The following is a 15979-nucleotide window of genomic DNA, read 5'->3' on the forward strand; positions in this document are numbered from 1 at the left end:
CTTTTAGACCAACAATTTAGCAGTTATGAGGCCCAAACCCAGGGGGTCACTCCCATTGTGGCCTGTACACCATCCATGTTAATTAAAACGCGTAAAAAGGGTAGTTTTTAGTGGGTAGGCGCGGATACGCACATATCGTGTTTAGGGTGTTAAAAACATGAAAAATCAGAAAAAAAGGTAGCAAATTGCAATGGCTAATAAGCGGAAATGAAATTTAGGGTATGAAATTTGATGCAAGGAATAAAATCCCTGTTTTAGGGTGTTTAAACAGGCGCGTGTTACCTGTTTAAGGTATCGTTTAAGGTTAAATCCTTGTTTAGGGTGCTTTTCACAAGTTGATTATCGCGGATGGTGTACAGGCCACAATGGGAGTGACCCCCCGGGCCCAAAAGTTTCCATAACTCCAAGGTTAAGACCACCCTTTTAGAGGTTGTCCATTTTTGTTGCCATTTCACTTGCATACAAAGCGTACTAACTTTTTACCCTCCTCCCCAGGCTACGTACGCAAAAAATTGCTAAAAGTTCTACCAGTGAAAATGCCACCAACTTTCACCTGATACCCCTCATCAAATTAATAAATATGTTCCACAGGGTGGATTTTGTTTGATGAGTGATGACAGAGACCGTGGTTTTCTTTATCACTATCATCATGCCGAGAGTCACCTGCTAACCATCATTATCCATATCATCATCACCATTAGCTTGAGGTATACTCAGTCACTCCAATTTCCACTGACATCTCCGTCATGTGAGGATATGATACAAAAGGTCTTTAATGATGTTTCGAGCTACATCATCATTATCATTACCAAGAACTCAACTTGCCCCTTCTTGCCCCTCGAATACATGTTCATTGCATATTATTATAAATTAACTAAAGATCTCCCGCCCATCCCATAAGGTGTGTATCACCTCCGTTTTGATGCCTGCGGATTATGATTATGTTGGTCATTCTCAACACAACTACCAGTCAACTCAACTTTTTAACATAGTCGGTTGGTGTACGTACTGATGATGATGACTTGGCCGTGACGACATGTCATGGGTCCAACGTAAAGGCTTATGGGATTAAGGTGCAATGATTATCTGTCCCAGGTGGGCAAATTTCAAAATGGCTTGCCAAAAATGCTTGCTCCCCCATACAGTGTCATCGCCCCGATATCTTCATGGCAGAAATCGCCATCCACCGCCACGCATTGCCATTTTGTTCCGACCTGTATAATAGTTTTGAGACGCATAATGGGCCGAAGGACATCTGACTAAGGTTACTGACAATTGCCCGGTGACTGACCTCGCTGTGTGTGAGTTGAGCATGGTATGCCATTATAGCTCATATATGCTTTTAGACTACCCACGGTTGGCCTACACTGCGCTATATAATTCGGCACATATAAAATCAGAATTATTGTCAAGCTAACGACTATCATATCTGTTCAACACATATATTCAAGTGTATGGAACCACATCTGGTTTCTTTAGACGAAATCATTTACGGAGATATTCATCATTTTCTACCCCGGTATCCAAAGATTTTCGCCTGAATATCAAAATCGTGCATAGCACATTCACGTGTATCGATTCCGGGATTGATTTTAGTATCTATGGTGTACCAAGTATAATTATTAGCCAGGCGATGTCGGTGTGCCCCCACCTCAGCATGCCAAAAACATTTCCCCCGTGCCAAATTTGATTTCCCCTTAACCAAATCCTTGTCCCCCCCTAGTGTGGGGCAATATATTCAACAACAAAAAATCACTTATCGCTATGGTAATTAATCCTGTTGCATCACTAATATTATTAATGTAATTGTAACCCCCTGAAATATTGCCCTCTATAGTTCAGTTGTTATTTTTTGGAAACTTGATTTTGAACTTTTGAACTGATAGAACTTTGCTATGTGGCTAGGATACTTTTCCTCCACTGCCCACTCTGGCACTACCTGGCAGCCAGGCAACATCACATAAGATCACATCAGGAAATTTGGATTTATAAGTTTTAACCATGAGATGCAAGCAAGCACTGAAATGACAAAAAAGTACCAACTCATATATTGTTTTGATAACTCATGATGGAATGTGTCATCATGCTGAAAATTATCTTCAAGTCTCATCTGTGACATGACTTCAGAATGAAACTGGCTCTTTATAGGTGAGTTTAGTATAATTATATGATTTTCTCTATTTTCTAAGTAATTGTATTTAGGAAAGTGGGACGTACTCCCATGTAGGTGCGTCGAATGAATTTTTTATGATTTGACATGCTTTATGTAAGTGAAGCCGATAAACATATGATTACACATACGATGTAAGAACATGTTAGATTTTTTGATGTATGGTACATAACATGCAAAGATTATTGTAGTATTTGAGCCTCAAGATATGGCTTGACGAAGCTACTCTTGGTGTAGGTATATTCTTCCACCCAAATGGAAGATAGATTATAATTATTTTTCTCTTGTCTTCTCGAATTTGACTTGAGTATCCCCTATGCAATGGCTCAATATTACGGAAATTGATGATACTGTGATTATGTGGATCCTACTGAATTCTACATATACACTTGTTGTAGGGCATAGTGCCCTGACTCATGGACTAGACTTGTTCTAGATTTTGTGTTGAAATGCAAAAGAGTTATTATTTTTCACACTTTGTTCAGATCTCATTGTTTAGTATTTTTGTTTTAAATTATCTAATTAATGTATCTAATTAATGATGCGATTTAATTTGGATTATATCGAAAGTCTGCTTTTGAAAAAAGATCATTGTTATATTGGTATGCATAGTATTTTTCACAATTCTTGTACAAATAAGTGAGTGCAAGGTTTTCTGCTGATGAGTACAATTTTGTGTGGGAATAGGTGCTCTCACCTGGTTTGGCCATCTGGTTATGGTGATCTTTGAACTTGGCCATGGTCATTTTGATTAAGTTACAGGGTGACTCTAAATCCTCAGCATAAGTAGATGTTATATGTTTGCATAGTAAAATGCATATGTCAACTTGTTTTCAAGCTTACTTTGGTTCACCCTAGGCTTCATAAATTTAGAACAGGAATGCGATTGTTTCTTATGTTTTTGTGATTGACCTTAAAAGTTTAGTTTCAAAATACTTTAGCAGTTAGAAAATTTGTGTTTACATGAAAAATAGTAAATATTGTTATGAAGTTGAATTGATTACATAAATAATCTTTTATTTTTGTTTTGGAATGGCAGGTGAGTCAGGGGTCAAAAACAAAATTGTTACCTTTTTGACCTCAGCACATGTGTATGTATGATGTGCCATACAAAAATTAACAAAACAATACCTTAAAGTATCATTTTTTAATGTTTTTTGCCATAAACAGTATCTTTTACAAGCTGCAACTATTTGTACCAGGGGCGTGTCTGTTGTCATGTCGTTAACATGGCCAGACCTTGACTAATATATATTTTGGCTTTACATTACGCATTGCTTAAAGCAATTATAGTAGCCTTGGCCCAAGTCTTTGGGTCTATAAGTCACAGGAAAGCACACAATATAGGCCTATTCAACAATTGCTTTATATGCCCCCCCCCACGTTGTGTTGTCTCATATCTCTGGTCAAATCCAGCTTGCAATACATGTGCTGATATTACCTCATGGTGGTTTCTTTAGGGGTGGTGCAATAATTATGTGTACCCCCCGGGGGTGAATTATAGGGGGGGCAAAGATTTTTTGGCAGGCCAAAAGGGGGGGGCAAGCATTTTTTGGCAGGTCGAAAGGGGGGGTCAAGCGATTTTTGGCAGGTCGAAAGGGGGGGGCAAGCAATTTTTGGCACAGATATTTTGGGCACTGCTTATATTACGCCCTAAAAGGCGTGAGGAAAACGTTACAAACACGCTTCAAATATGCAAAATTTCCTGTCAGCTGCCTTTCGCATTATATGTTAAGACAATTTAAGGTTTTAAATTGGGTTCCCCAAATCTTGCATGTGTAAGGGGGCAAAGATTTTTTTGCACGCCAAAAGGGGGGGCAAAGGTTTTTTGGCACGTCGAAAGGGGGGGCAATTTTTGGCACGGCCAAAGGGGGGGCAAGCGATTTTGGCAGACCATTTTGAGAATTCACCCTCGGGTACACATAATTATTGCACCACCCCTTAGTGTTTACATGTAAATGGCTAGCATTGCACCTGGCACCACTTTCCATACTGTTAGATTAGGGACGCACCATTAGATTCTCAGGGGGGCATGGGAGTTTGGGTCAGGCAGAATGTGTTTTTTTCACCTCCAAGAGCACCAATTTTATTTTTTTCACCGCCTTCGGCGGCGAAGTTATTTTTTTTCAATTTTAATGTACATTTGTATACAAAGTTGGGTGGGGGAAATTTTTTTTTTTTTTCTCATCAGTGAGGCAAAATTTTTTTTTTTCGTCTCACTAGTGGGCAAAGTTTTTTTTTTTTTTTTCACTAGTGGGCAAAGTTTTTTTTTTTCAAAAACTCCCATGCCCCCTCCTGGAAATCTAATGGTGCGCCCCTTACATACAAGTAGGACCAAAAATAGTGTACTCACAAGTTTTAGGAAACTGACCAAATCATAGATCCAAACTCAATATCCTACAATTGGTCTTAGATTACATGCATGCAGCTGTGGCACCAAAATAGTACCCTCGTAAGTTATAGGCATACCTTTTATATCTTGTTTGGAAGATTTTGAACTTAATAATTTTGGTATATAGGCCTACATGAATTTTCATTTTTGATAATTCATTGACACTACTTCATAAAGTAGGCCTACTATGTTAACTGTAAAGTAGAGCCTATGTTAAATACAAAATAATAGGCCTATGATATCTTGATAATGATAATGTCGCACACCCATTATAACTTTAGTAATTTAGGCATAGGCCTATTATAATACAGTCTACATGAATTTTCAATTGAAAATTAAGTTTACTGTTCTAACCATGTCAAAAGACTTGGTCAAGTCTAAAGTAATAGAGGGTATACAATACAATGTCACTCATGGCACAGTCAATCTCATCATATTCATTGAAATAAAATTTTGACAGTCGTATAAGGTACCACGGGCCAATCGCATGATAATACAGATAAAAACAGGTGATAGGTATGAATGGTTTTGGAATCGAACTACACACCTGTTCTCTGTCACCTTAAAACTATTCCATGTCTATCCCTGAATGAACCAACCGTAACGGTATAACAATTGCTGAGTTCAGGCCAAAAGAAATTGATACATTTGGACACACCTCAGTGATCCGAATACATTAATGTCCAATTTTGTGGAATATAGTATTGGTGAGTTGTGATTTACTTTGCAGAGTTTTTAAACTACGTTTTAAAAATAAAATACGGCGGTATTATGCGTGTGGTAGCATGTACATATAGTGTGGCGTAGGGCCTATAAATGGTGATGGGCGCGGGGTGCTTGTTTTAGGGCGCTCTTATCTGTACGATGTACCCTTTGTGAAATAGCACAGGGTCTGTGCGAAGTGGATGCCTAACATTTTGTTTCTTGTTATTTTTAAGTTAAGATTAAGGCCATATTGGTAAAATACAGAGTGTATGTTCCTTAAAAACATCATCAATAAAACAATAACAAAGACGTATAGCAGAAGCAGTTTTACCTTCATTTATTTCCACATGATAATTATGCATATTGACATTTAACGTCATAATGTAAAATTCCTTTCAAATTTTAATATTGACCATAAATTACCAAAAATGATGAAATAATATACGTAATAACTAGGCCTATCACGAAAGGTTTCTGTCTATTTTAAGTCAAAATAATGAGGTATTAAAAAATGTCATCTGGCTGCTGAGACATGTGTAAGAATAATACAATGTCCAAAAATTAAGTTGGGAAATATTGTACAAATATCACGTTAAAACGTCATCTATTATGCATTCCGAATAATGTACATTTTCTTAATTTTTTAGCTCATTGTGTTAGCACAATGAACTCTAGGCATGGTCTATTTTTTCTGAGTTTTTACCTAGCTGGGGGTTTACACCCCCAGCTAGGTACTGTAATGCTCTCCGATTCTTCTTTCTTTCTTTCTTTCTTTCTTTCTTCTGGCAACAAAAATTTCAAAATGCTTCTGCTCCTACATGTTACACCCTACAATTACGTAACTTGCACATATGTATCGGCTATATCCAGTGCCCATAGGGTGCAAACAGAATTGGGGTCAAAGGTCATTAAGGGGGAATTACCGGTATATAACGAAATATCTTCAAAATGCTTCTTCTGCCACATATTACATAGCACAATGATGTCACTTACACATGTGCATCGGCTTTACCCAGTGTTCATACCTTGCACACAGAATTGGGGTCAAAGGTCATTAAGGGGGGAAAATCTTACAATTGCCTTATCTCGACATCTGTAAGGGGTGTGGGGCTCAAACTCAGTGACAACAAAACTCATGACCAGGGAACATTTTACAGGGGTCAGGTCAAAGGTCATGCAGAGGTCAAATTTTAGAAATGCATTTTCTGGACATCTGTAAGGGGTACAGGGCTCAAACTCCGGGACAACAAACTTAATGACCAGTGGAAAATTTGGAACACTTTCCAGGGTCATGTCAAAGGTTAACTGGGGTCAAATCTTATAATTTAATTTTCGGGATATGTGTATGGGGGTATGGGGCTCAAACTCAGTGACAACAAATCTCATGTACAGGGAACAGTTTGCAGGGGTCAGGTCAAAGGTCATGCAGAGGTCAAATTTTTGAAATACATTTTCTGGATATCTGTAAGAGGTACGGGGCTCAAACTCTGTGACAACAAACTTACTGACCGGAGGAACACTTTGGAATGCTATGCAGGGGTCAGGTCAAAGGTTACCTGGGTCAAATCTTAGAATTTAATTTTCTGGGCATCTGTAAGGAGTATGGGACTCAAACTCGGTGACAACAAACTTCATGACCAGGGGAACATTTTGCAGGGGTCATATACCTCCAAAACACCAACATGCCCCAGCTAGGTTTGTGGTCTATGACCACCATTTGCCACTAGTTTTCTTTCTCTTGCTACATCGTTTGAGCAATGGATCTGGTAATTTGAGGCGGCGATCTTTGCATGATGGTTCATGATTACAATCGCAAATTTCCAATTTGCGAGTGTTCTGTTTTTGGTCAGTTCTTACCTAGCTGGGGGTTTACACCCCCCAGCTAGGTACTGTAATGCTCTCCGATTCTTCTTTCTTTCTTTCTTCTGGCAACAAAAATTTCAAAATGCTTCTCCTCCTACATGTTACACCCTACAATTACGTAACTTGCACATATGTATCGGCTATATCCAGTGCCTATAGGGTGCAAACAGAATTGGGATCAAAGGTCATTAAAGGGGCATTTTCGGTATATAACCAAATACCTTCAAAATGCTTCTTCTGCCATATATTACATAGCACAATGACGTCACTTACACATGTGCATCGGCTTTACCCAGTGCCCATACCTTGCACTCAGAATTGGGGTCAAAGGTCATCAAGGGGGTAAAATCTTACAAATGCCTTATCTCAACATCTGTAAGGGGTGTGGGGCTCAAAATCAGTGACAACAAATCTCATGATCAGGGGAACATTTTACAGGGGTCAGGTCAAAGGTCATGCAGAGGTCAAATTTTCGAAATGCATTTTCTGGACATCTGTAAGGGATACGGGGCTCAAACTCTTGTGACAAGAAACTTACTGACCAGGGGAACACGCCAAACCTCATGACCAATGGAACATTTTTGGAACATTTTGCTGGGGTCAGATACCTCTAAAACACCAACATGCCCCAGCTAGGTTTGTGGTCTATGACCACCATTTGCCACTAGTTCTTCTTTCTTTCTTCTGTCAAACTTACAACGAGCCACCGTAGCCATATGCTTTAGGCCAATGTGACCATATTTGGTCACAAGGACCATTGGGTGGGGGCACAAATGTTACCTGACCAACTCGAGGTCAAAGGTCAGCAAAAGGTCATTATGGCCAAAATGTGATTTTCACTAAAAATGCTTCTTCTTCCACAAATTACATAACACAATGACGTCACTTGCATACCTGCACCGCCTTTAGCCAGTGTGTAAAAGTTGTACAAATAATTGGGGTCAAAGGTCATTAAGGGGGTAAAAGCTTACAATTGCATTATCTCGACATCCGTAAGGGGTATGGGGCTCAAACTCGGGGACAACAAATCTCATGACCAGGGGAACATTATGCAGGGGTCAGGTCAAAGGTCATGCAGAGGTCAAATTTTTGGAAATGTATTTTCTGTATATCTGTAAGGGGTACTGGACTCAAACTCTGTAACAACAAACTTAATGACCAGGGGAATATTTTGGAACACTTTGCAGGGGTCAGGTCAAAGGTTATCTGGGGTCAAATCTTATAATTTCTTTTTCTGGACATCTATAAGGGGTATGGGGCTCAAACTGAGTGACAACAAATCTCATGACCAGGGGAACATTATGCAGGGGTCAGGTCAAAGGTTATGCAGAGGTCACATTTTAGAAATGCATTTTTTTGACTTCTGTAAGGGGTACGAGGCTCAAACTAGGTTACAACAAACTTAATGACCAGGGGGAATATGTTGGAACACTTTGCAGGGGTCAGGTCAAAAGTTATCTGGGGGTCAAATCTTATACCGTAATTACATTTTCTTTAAAGGGTATGGGGGCTCAATTTCGGTGATAACAAACCTTGTGACCCGGGAAACATTAAGGTCAAAGGTCAGTAAAGGTCATTAAAGGGTTACATGCCTTGCGATTGTCTGCGCTCTGTGAGCGCAAATTATCTCTAGTTGTTACTTATTTAGCTAAAAAAATTCGGACGGAAAGTATCATTTTTGAAGCATTTTCTTACGAAAAGTTTTACCTAATTTCATGGAATAGTCTCCTGTGTAGACTGTTTGTGGTGCTTTTCATATTACAAACACTGTACAAACTCCTTGATCGTGCGAATTTGTAAAAGAGATTGTTGAACTTTACTGTTTCAGTGCGGCTACAATGTCTGCTTTTCAGTGTTGCTTTTAGCACCAATTGGGCTTGTGCTGTCTATAGGCCCTTACTTCTGTGCACGAGCCATGAGCAAATAGTGTCTCAAATTCTCCCAAATCTGAACTAATTGGGCTACCAAATTGTTGGTTGGCAACCCTGTCTATGAACAAACATCTCACTCATTTACACTTTATATCACACATCTTGACCCAATTAGTTATGTAAACATTTAATCAAGGTGAAATGTCCTTTTGACTGGCACTGGCCTAGTATATCAGTATATGGGACCATGACAACCCCCCCTCTGACATTACAAAACAGACAAACAGAAAGTCTGAACAGGGAAGTGCTGGGGGTAAACACTAGGCTAGTGGCCTTTCCCTGTTCTGAAGATTGAAGGGAGCACTTGTTTGAAATATGAAGTCAGGAAAATTAGATGTGTGTGCAAAATTTTATTTATTTATTTATTTCATTTACCATGAAAGTGTTGTAGTTTTTAAGTTTCAAGTTTTTATTTGGAAATTGCTTTTACATCAGTGGCACTCATCTATCCGATGGTGCATCCAAGACATTATACAAACAAAACTGTATTAAACAAAATAAAATCAAACAAGCAAAAGGTACAAATAAATAAATGCCTTGAATGAATAAATATCTTGAGAACCGCAAGTATATTTTCAAAATGCTGATTTGTGCTTGATCACAGCACTATGGTGATTTTGAGGTTTGAGAATACTGAAATGTGTTTTTTTCAAAGTTGGTAGCCCTGTATACATAGTTATACATGGCTATACATGGCTATACATAGCTATACATGGCTATACATAGCTATATATGGCTATACATGGCTATGACATGGTTACATATGGCTATACATAGCTATGCATGGCTATACATGGCCATACATAGCTACCCATGGCTATACAGCTATGTATGGCTATACATAGCTATGCATGGCTATACATAGCTATGCATGGCTATACATAGCTATGCATGGCTATACATAGCTATGCATGGCTATACTCGACAAGCAAAAGGTACAAATAAATAAATACCTTGAATAAATAAATATCTTGAGAACGCAAGTATATTTTCAAAATGCTGATTTGTGCTTGATCACAGCACTATGGTGATTTTGAGGTTTGAGAATACTGAAATGTGTTTTTTCAAAGTTGGTAGCCCTGTATACATAGTTATACATGGCTATGACATGGTTACATATGGCTATACATAGATATGCATGGCTATACATGGCCATACATAGCTATCCATGGCTATACATCCCATTGAATCCCATTATAGACTTAAAAATATCTTCCCTGAACCTCCGGTTTTGTCTTTCAAAAGACCCCCAAATCTAAAGGACATTTTGGTTCATGCCGAGGTTAACAAGAAGCGTGGTTCTAGAGTTGTCATTGAGAAGAATTTTGGGTGTAAACCATGTGGTAGACCTAGATGTAAACTCTGCAAGGATATTCAGACCACTGAAACATTCACCAGTAACGTTACTAAAAAGACCTATTCGATCCGCCAATCTGTTGATTGTACATCTACTAATGTGGTTTACCTTATTGAATGTGCCTATTGTGGTATCCAATATGTTGGCGAGACCGGTAACGATGCGCGTGAAAGAATGAGAAATCACAGGTCTACCATCAAGCATCATGACAAGCATACTGATAAACCAGTTGCTGTGCATTTTTCTCAACATATCAATAGTCTTAAATTAACTGTTATTGAATGTCTCAACACCCAATCAAAATTCCGCCGTTTAAACAGAGAACGCTTTTGGATTAACGTTTTGAGGAGCAATCAACCCAGTGGTCTGAATATCCCCCCAGTTGACTAAGTTTCCTTTCAATGCATTTTGTCTTTTTGACACCATTTTTTGCTGTTTGTGCTCTTTCATTAGGTCTGACACTGTGGAATGTATATTTTGATTTTGTATGCATTTCATTTTGTTAGTGGTTTCTTTATGCCTCTGAAAAAGGACAGCTCATGTCCGAAAGCTTAGGCGTGACGTTACGGCTTTTTTACAAGTTCACTGTATTTTATATATTCGGAGCCACGCATCTTTTATAGATCCGTCACTTTTACACAAGTATGTCGCTTTTGCCAATTTTTCTGTTCACCATGGCTATACATAGCTATGCATGGCTATGCATGGCTATACATAGCTATGCATGGCTATACATAGCTATACATAGCTATGCATGGCTATACATAGCTATGCATGACTATACATAACTATGCATGGCTATACATAGCTATGCATGCCATTTACCATGAAAGTGTTGTAGTTTTTAAGTTTCAAGTTTTTATTTGGAAATTGCTTTTACATCAGTGGCACTCATCTATCCGATGGTGCATCCAAGACATTAAATATACAAACAAAACTGTATTAAACAAAATAAAATCAAAGGATACTCGACAAGCAAAAGGTACAAATAAATAAATGCCTTGAATAAATAAATATCTTGAGAACCGTAAGTATATTTTCAAAATGCTGATTTGTGCTTGATCACAGCACTATGGTGATTTTGAGAATACTGAAATGTGTTTTTCAAAGTTGTCAGCCCTGTATACATTGCTATACATGGCTATACATGGCCATGGCATGGTTACATATGGCTATACATGGCCATACATAGCTATCCATGGCTATACATAGCTATCCATGGCTATATTATTATTATTATTATTATTATTAAAGGACATTTCTATAGCGCTCTACAGATAACACAGCGCTTTTGCTCCAAAACAAAATACACAAGAAAAACAAAATAAAAACAACAACAAGAAATTACTGATTTGGAAAAAGATACGTCTTCAGAAGACGTTTAAAAGCAGCCACAGATTCCGCTTCTCTGACATAAACAGGGAGCTTGTTCCAGTGCTGGGGCCCGAAAACGGTGAAACAGCAATCCCCGGCTCTTTTACTCGAGCGAACTGTATAGAGCCTTGTTTTGTCAGATGATGAGCGAAGCCTGCGACTGCTTCAACACCTAAGTTCTTAACATTGGCAGATGGTTTGATTGAGTGGTTGCCCAAGCTCAGCTCAATGACGGGAAGCTTATTGAGAGCTCTATTGGTGGCAATGATGAAAAATTCCGTTTTGTCCTGATTGAGCTGCAGCTTGTTATTGACCATCCAAGAGTTAATATCAGAAATACACGCAGACATGTTATTGAGCACACGCTCACGGTCACCACTGACTTTGGGTTCAAAGGCAGCGTAAAGCTGTATATCGTCCGCATAACAATGAAAGCATATGTTGTAACGACGAATGATTTCACCAACGGGAACGGTATACATGATGAAACACTGAGGGCCAATGATGGAACCCTGGGGTAATGAGTAAGTGAGCGTATGTTCACTAGACATGTTGTTATTAATTACCACTCTGACGTTGCGTTGATTAAAATATGACCTATACCAGGAATGGACTGTGCCATCGATATTGAAATCTGATTTGAGTCTATTCAACAGGATATGGTGATCCACCGTATCAAAGGCTGCTGACATGTCAAGCAGCACCAGGAAGACAACTTTACCATGGTCCACGTACTGGAGGATGTCGTTTTTACCTTTAACAGGGCGGTTTCAGTACTGTGAGATCTCTTATAGGAGGATTGGTTCACTTCACCCAGGTTGTAGTTGTCAACATGTGTGACTACCTGACATGACGCAGCCTTTTCAATAACCTTACACATGAATTTCATGTTGGCCACTGGCCTATAGTTCTTTAGGATATTGTTGTCAAGATTGGATTTCTTGATCACTGGAGTGATAATAGACTCTTTGAGTACATTTGGAAAAATACCAGATATTAACGAACTGTTGACAATTTGTGTGAAAATCGGCAACAAGATCGGAAGATTATCCTTTACAAGCCAAGTCGGCAGAGTATCTAAGTTACATGTTTTACTAGGAAACCTTTTTATGATCTTCTCAATATCTGTCTCAGATAGCGGAGTGAATGTGTTAAAGCAACAGTTAATGTTAGCATCAAGATTACTGCTACTGGGTTCTATAGAGTCAGAATTCGCAATACTATCATCAGTAGAACTAGGAGAAACATTAACATTGGCCCTGATCTTCTCAACTTTTTCGATAAAAAAGGAGAGAAACTTGTTGGCAAGAGCTTGATCAGGACAATCAAGAACAGGTAGTATTTTTTGAGATTTGTTAAGCAACCCATTAATTGTAGCATACATATCTTTAACATTTGATTCAGCGAACTTATTGGAGAAATACTCAATTTTAGAGTCAGTGATAAGTTTAATGACTTGATTCTTTTGAGCGACAAATTCTTCATTGTCTTCCTCAGATTGACTCTTTCGCCACTTTCGTTCCAGTCGTCTTCTGATGCGCCGAGCTAGATGGATGTCTTCGTTGTACCACGGTAATCTGTGTCTTATAATACGCTCCCTGGTGGTAATAGGGCAGACTTCATCAAGCACAGACTTTGTTAAGGACTCATACGCATCAGTAAGGACATTTGGATCCTCACAGTCAAGAGGGAACTCAGACATGCGCTTTTGCAAAAGTTCGGTAAACTGCTCAGGTTTCATTTTACCAAATTGGCGTGAGCGAATAACCGATTTTACAGCTATACATAGCTATGCATGGCTATACATAACTATGCATGGCTATACTATGCATGGCTATACATAGCTATGCATGGCTATACATATCTATGCATGGCTATACATAGCTACGCATGGTATTCCTGACCATAACCCATAACAAATGAGCTACAGCACCAGTGGTGCTCTTGTTTCCTTTGCCTTGTGGCATTACTTTCGTGGAGTGATTGAGGTTAACTGTTCATGAATGAAACATTCATGAAGATTCAAGACAGTGGCAGTAAGTTAGGGATGAATAATTTGTCTTGAGTCTTTGTAGGTGGAAGGGGGGTCACAAAAATTTTCGACCCAAGATGGGGGGGGGTCGTACAAAACTTTTGCCCGCGATATATAGGGGTGTCATAAAATATTGACTCCGCTCACGGGACCCCTTCCAAGAAAATGCCAATCCCCTAACACACACGTGTATCTCACATACCCCGCAGCACCCACATCAACAAATCCACAGTCCATCGACAAACACACTCCTATCCCCAAATACCCCCCACTCTGCTCTAACTCTATATTAATAACTCGTCACTAAAACTCACAAAATAATTATACATGATGAAATACGGAATTTTACTGTCGTTTTAAACTAGCATCTCTGTCCTTCACACTCACTGATTTAGATCGGGCGGTTTATACTTGAATAGATCTTCAAAGCGATACATGCTTTCCCATCCCACCTCCTTCACCTCCTCTCCGCACACTTCCTTCTGTCTGAACCCCAACACTAACTGCCTCCTTCTCCCTCAATCCCCTACATGCTAACACCTCGTACACCTCCTTCGCCACTACATTTCGCCCTTTCGCCTGCGTCCAAACTTCCCGACAACGACCCTTCCTTCCATATCCTTTTCCTTCTGTACCCCTTCCTTTGCTACTTAGTCTCTCACCAACTACATAGTCGTATCGGATGCTGATACTTCAGACTGACTATCAGCTATCACTGCCAACCACCGTCCCCTCCATACTCTTCTGTAGGGTCTCTCCAGCCGAGTGCTGTCCCTCAATATGCACTAGCACTATATTGATACTACTATCTCTCTACATTCAACAACCGATACACACACTGCCCACCATAAGCTACCATACGCTACGTTACCAGTTCGCAAATCCCGTCTCCCAGTCTCCCTTTTACTATTTTGCCTTACATACACTCCCGCCAACACCGAACACCTTGGCCCCACTTTCTTGCCATGAATATCACTCCGTGACCGCTCCTCTTCACCGCGGAGAAACGAATCCATTGTTTCTGCAGCACACATAGATTCCTCCAAAGTTTTGGGCCTCATCCTAAATACCTCCTCCCTCAACTCCACAGCTCCAAGTGTCCACCCGAAATGTAACTTGGCTATCTCATCTCTCCTCCCACGGCCGGCCCATCCCAAGGCACGCCAACGTCACCAGCCTCAAAATGTCACGTCCCAGACTCCGCGGGGTCCCTCCACCAGTCTGCTCTCGATTCTTCAGCTCAAAGAAATAACTCTCTTCGCACCCCTTAGGCCAAGGCTCTGCAGCAGCGCCACTAGATCCTGGTAAGATATATCCCCCGGATCTATGCCATTGACACTCAATGTAGTTAGGGCGTCATCTTTACAACAGGTAAAGAGTTGGTACTTGGCAGCTCCACTGTCCACTGATTATACCCCTTACACGCCTTCTTTCCACAGGGTCCTCCCATCAAACTCTAACGACACCACCTAATCACTGTGGACAGCAGGAGAACATTACCGCCCCTTGTCTTTCGGATTTGGTGCCTCACAACTCAACGCCACAGCTCTTCCCTCTAGCTCTTGATCTCCTTTACCTCAACCGCCTTTCGGGCGTCCAGCGCTGCTCTATCTCTGAATGTGTTCATCTTCGCCTACTCTCACACCTGCACACCTCTTTCTTAGTATGTTCATGCAACAATCGCTGCTTATCAATTTCAGCGATTTCACGTTCCTCCCTCTTTCAGCTCTGCTTGCACAACTTTCTCCCTTACTCGTGCTTCTGCTTTAACCTTAACCTCCAGCTCCCTGTCAGTTATCTCTGCTATCTTCACTCTTTTATCCCCTTGTTTATTTTCCTCCCTTTGAACATTGTTGAACCAAAGAAGATGAGAACTCATCTTCTCAGGTTCAACACTGATCTATCTCTTGTTTTTTCGCTACTCTTAATTTTCTCCCCTTGCCTCCACTTCTGAATAAAAAATAACTCGTCGCTCCTCCAATCCAGCTAGCTACTTCAAGTTTTCTTTCAATATCCCACGTTCTAATTACACTCTCCCTTTACTCCCTTTCTTCAATCTTAAACAGAGCACTCATCTTCTTACCCAACTCCCACTTTCGTCGATCATTCTGTAAATTTTGAATAAAAATATCTCTCAAGTTCTCTTTCGCTGCTC

Source organism: Amphiura filiformis, chromosome 12 (genome assembly GCF_039555335.1).
Source record: "Amphiura filiformis chromosome 12, Afil_fr2py, whole genome shotgun sequence".
Lineage (NCBI taxonomy): Eukaryota > Metazoa > Echinodermata > Ophiuroidea > Amphilepidida > Amphiuridae > Amphiura > Amphiura filiformis.